Source organism: Scyliorhinus torazame, chromosome 10 (assembly GCF_047496885.1).
Source record: "Scyliorhinus torazame isolate Kashiwa2021f chromosome 10, sScyTor2.1, whole genome shotgun sequence".
In the NCBI taxonomy this organism is placed as follows: domain Eukaryota; kingdom Metazoa; phylum Chordata; class Chondrichthyes; order Carcharhiniformes; family Scyliorhinidae; genus Scyliorhinus; species Scyliorhinus torazame.
Window position 1 is genome coordinate 63,604,271 of NC_092716.1, and position 5,353 is coordinate 63,609,623.

Genomic DNA, 5,353 nt, shown 5'->3' on the forward strand with positions numbered 1-5,353 from the left:
CGAGCTCCACACGCGCTCACCTGCCCGCGCGACGCGCTTAATTATTCCAGCCGGCCATCCAATCATCAGCGCCGGCCGGACTCCGCCCCCTCGCGCTCTTTCCCGCGCCTCCCGCGGTGGGCGTCAGTCGGTTGGCAGCAAAGTTCGAAGACGCGGTTTAGTGAATCGCAGCATGTTACAGCACAGAAAAAAATAAGACACATCTCGCCCCTCAGGCCTGTGTGCTATGCGTTTCTCCATGCAGTCCATTGAGTACAATCCCGGGCAACATCCAGATTTGGGCTGATAAGTGGCCAGTAACATTATCGCCACACAGGTGCCAGGCAATGTCCATCTTCCACAAGAGACAATCAACCATCTCTCCTTAACTTTCAGTGGCATTACCGTCACTGAATCCTCCTCTACATCCTGGTGGTTACAATTGACTCGAAACTGATCTGGACCAACCATATAACTACTGAGGCTGGGAGTCCTGTGGCAAGCAATTCACCTGACTCCCCAGAGTGGGGCCCCATCTACATGTCAGGACTGGTGGAGTACTCTCCACTTGCTTGGCACTCCTACCAGGCGTGCAGCTCCTATGACATTCACGACTTGACACCATCTGGGTCAAAGTAGCCAGCTTGCTTTGCATCCCATCCAACACCTTAAGCAATCACGTGTTCCATCACTGAAGTACAATGGCAGCAGTGTATATCACCTACAAGATACACTGCAGCAAGTCGCCAAAACTCCTTCGGATGGCATCTTCCAACTGCATGACCCCTACCACTAAGAAGGACTAGGAAGGCAGATACATGGGAACACCGCCACCTGCAAGCTCCCCTGTCACTGGGCTAAAATCCTGGAACTTCTGGACAATGTTATGTGTACCAATACCACATCAAGTGCAGCAGTTCAAAAAGGTGGTTCACCACCTCCTTCTCAAAGGTAATTAGGGATGGATAAGAAATGCTGGTTTAGCCAGCAGCACCTTCATCCTGCGAAAGAATACATTTTTTAAAATTCCTCTCTTCTCCCATATAGCTTTTAATGTTTCTGTGTCACAAAGAATTTTCCTTTAAACATACTTTAATTTATGGAATGTGCGCATCTCTGCAAGGCCACCAATTATTGCCTATCCCCAATTGCACTCGTAAGGCCTTCTTAAATACCAAGTTCCAGGATACTGGCGCAGTAGCAATCGGTGCTACTGGTAGCTGCCTATACTTAAAGTTAATAGATCATCAGGAACAAATCAGATGTATGGATGCTGAGGGTAGTAAGGTGGAAATTGTAGCGTCACTGGCCATAATCTTGTGATCTTCCTTAGGTACAGGGGTGGAGCCAGAGGACTGGAGAATTGCACATGTTTCACCCTTACTCAAGTAAATCAGTGATGCCAAGAGACAATATCAGACCAAGCTAGAGTCACAGACTATCGTCACGGACTCTCGTCGGTTGTGGCAAGGTTTGAACAATATAACGGGCTAAAAAGCGAAGCCAAGCAGAATCTCCGGCAGCAGCGCACCCCTCCCCGATAAACTCAATGTATTCTATGCTCGGTTCAAGCAGGAAACTTTTAAAACGCTGTCAACTGCCCCAGCAGCCCCGGACATGCCCATACCCATCGGCACAGTTTCCAAAGTCAGATCGGCCTTCTTGAAAGTGAACCCTCGGAAGGCGACGGTTCCTGATGGGGTCCCTGGTCGTGCACTCAGATCCTGTATGGACCAGCTGGCAAATGTGTTTGCGGACATCTTCAACCTCTCCCGACTCTGTTCCGAAGTCCCCATCTGCTTCAAGAAGACCCTGTGTGGAGCAGGGGGGGAGGGAGGGGTAATGCCAGAATCAGGTCCTGCCTGCTATTTTTAAAGGCCTCTCAAGTTGTCCCGACTCAGCGAAAATCAGTACTTTGTGTTTCTTGCATGGTGCAAATGTAACTTTTTATGCGGCATGTGTTTTCCTATTTTTGCCTCTGATCGCCAGTAGAATTGTGAGACCAAGACCTCCAGGAAGTCCCCCCAAAATATTTTTTAACAGAAAGTTATTTTTTCCTCCTAAAACGTATGAAAATTGACCTATGATAGTTACCTTTGGTTTTTATACTGATTTTTGGTCATTTCAGTCACTGACATGTTTAATCTTCTGTAAGGTTCTAAATATATAGGTGGCAAAGCAGCACAGCAGCTTTCCACTCCAAAGCACTTTATTTAGAACTGGTATGATTTGAATTCCATTCCATGATTCCCTCTGGAATTCGCTTGCTATCTCAAATGTACCATGATGGGAAGATAATGAGTTACAGAGCTTGCTGCACAAATCCAGGCATAAGGATATTCCTGGAGGGAAAATGAAGTTATAAATTGAAATTAAAATATTGTTTTGTAATGTATAAACACTAGTTGCAGGGATTACCAGTCATTTATTGTTGTTTCAATTTTTGCATTTACATGGCCTTCGTTCCTCAGATTTTTTCACTGATCATTGGCAAGGCGTGTCTCCTTTTTCTCTTCCTCTCATCTCGTCTTTTCACATTCATTGCTACTGACGTTAAGCTGTAATCTTCCAACATTCTAATTTTCTGTCTTTACTTGTTTGGAATTCTGTCTTCTTTCTGACCTTGTGCAGTCTATGCCATCTGGTTGTCCTGTTTTTACATCGCTGCAATTTGTGTAGCAAACCTGCGCTGTGGAATGCAGGTTGTCATTTAGTCACTGTGCACTACAAACAGGAGATGAACCAGGACGCCATCGGCTTTCAAATAGAGCCACAAGCCTGAGTCACTAATTTGCAAGGATCTCCATTGGACTCAGAGAGCTATTCACTTGCTGATGTTATTTTGGTCCAATTTCACAGGCATTTTTGGAAGTGGAGCAATTCCCAGGATCCCCTATGGGACTGTAAGAAACTTGAGGATTTGGGTAGAATAAACAACAATTTTAATGTCAATGAATCTTTGAATCTAAACTGAATCTTTGCATACCATGTGTATCTTGTGCTGCATATTTTTTTTGATTAGGTTCTCTATTGCTGTTTAGCATGGAAATACATATATATATAGTTATGATCGGATCAGGGACAAATAACTTTTTGTTTAAAGTGAACAAAGTTTAAAATTCCAGTTACCCACTAGAAGAATAAAGCCACAAGATTCCATGGTTTTAAACAAACAAAATAAACTTCACATTACAAAGTCAAAAAATTAAAACAATCTACAAAATTTATCTTATACCCTAACATTCAGAATTAACATAAGGTAAATATAAATTAACAGGAAAACTGTGGCCGAACACAGTACACCGTACATTTAATGGCTTATGGAACCAAGGAAGGTTCCATGGATTTCTCAGCATTCCACCCAGATGTCAATGACCACTATGAGTTACAATAACTCATTAAAACTCTGCCTCTCTCATGAGGGATTTCAACGTTTCTGATGGATCCTGGTCAAGAAACCCAACAATTTGCAATTTGTAAAATTGTGAGGAAAGGATACTTCATCCGAGGAGCGATAACACTGACCAATAGGTATCTTTTATGTTAAAGCAAACTTTAATTTAAGCACAGAATCAATCACATGAACAACAAAATAACAGCTTTACATTTAACAGTTCAAACAATTCTTAAATAGAAGGAAAAAACTTAAACTTACTCCATACACCTGCAACTATATATACATCCCCCAATTAAGCAAACCAATATAGTTCAAAAAACACACATAAATAAAGTTAAGTTTACTTGCTTTTTTTTCTGCAAGGATCTTGGAGAGAATATTCCAGGAGCAAGCTGAAATTCAGTCTTGTCAAACTAAAATCCTATGGCAAACTTCAAAACTACATATAGACCTGGCTCCACATATTAATTACATCATAACGCAGTCTCCGGTCGCCTCCCACTAAGATGTCCTATGACCTGTTATTCAGGACTAAGCACCATCCCTCATAAATTATTTACACCCCAGGGATCCTCCAAAATCAAAACAATGTTCCATTAGCCATCTATCTGTAAACAAGTAAATGGTTAAAATCAATTACAGCTTTAGCCTGCACGTACCTAAAGCCAGAGTTTTTAATAACATTACTGTAACAAATATAAACTATAATATGGGGCAGCACGGTAGCATTGTGGATAGCACAATTGCGTCACAGCTCCAGGGTCCCAGGTGTGATTCCGGCTTGGGTCACTGTCTGTGCGGAGTCTGCAGATCCTCCCCATGTGTGCGTGGGTTTCCTCCGGGTGCTCCGGTTTCCTCCCACAGTCCAAAGATGTGCAGGTTAGGTGGATTGGCCATGATAAATTGCCCTTAGTGTCCAAAATTGCCCTTAGTGTTGGGTGGGGTTACTGGGTTATGGGGATAGGGTGGAGGTGTTGACCTTGGGTAGGGTGCTCTTTCCAAGAGCCGGTGCAGACTCGATGGGCCGAATGGCCTCCTTCTGCACTGTAAATTCTATGATAATCTATGATACAGCTGGAGTACTGTGTGTAGTTCTGGTCACCTCACTATAGGAAGGAAGTGATTGCACTGGAGGGGGTACAGAGGAGATTCACCAAGATGTTGCCTGGGCTGGAGCATCTGAAGGGAGAGACTGGATAATCTATGATAACAATCTCCTACATTCATCACATTTCACTTTTGAAGATCTAGCCTCTGAATTCCCTCAGTCTTGCCTCTGACTGTCTCAACCACTGATCACCTAATGATCATTCAATCTCTTTGCCTGGATCTTTGTTTCATGGGATTCACAAAGCTTTACTCCTAATCACTGGCGCATTTCCAATTGTTTTGTAAAATGCTTGTTTCATTAAGTTGGCACCCCCTTGGTTTCTCTGAACTCTAGTCTCCTGGCTGTACTGAGATAAAATGGCTCCCAAGGGTTCTTCTGAGCCTAACTCTCTCCAGCACAGAACCAATTACCTTCTATCACCTTCTCAGAGCCTGCTGGCAGCTCCCAGCTGTGAAACACATGAGATCCAAGTTACAACTTACCTTCCCTCAGCAAGCACAGAGATAAAGTGCAACCAGAAAAACTTCTTAAGGTCCACCCATCTCCATGACAGTGTGGACAGGGTTCACTAGATGCTTTTTAAATAATTTACCTCCTACTCCCAAAACAAAATATCTCTCTAGACCACATTTCTTTGTGAGCAGTGTGGGCACCAGTCTCCAGTTCTCCAGCTAAATAAGCCCACCTGCTGCTTCATGGGTCTATCTCTGTTACCCTTACCCTATTAAACAAACAAGGCTAACCTATTGAACTGCCATTTCACTTCAGGTGTTCTGGCAATCTCCAAAGCTCAGCATTTTACTTATCTTACCCTTTACAACTTTAATGTTCCCAGAGTTAAACATTGATCGGGGTTCTCCGGTCCA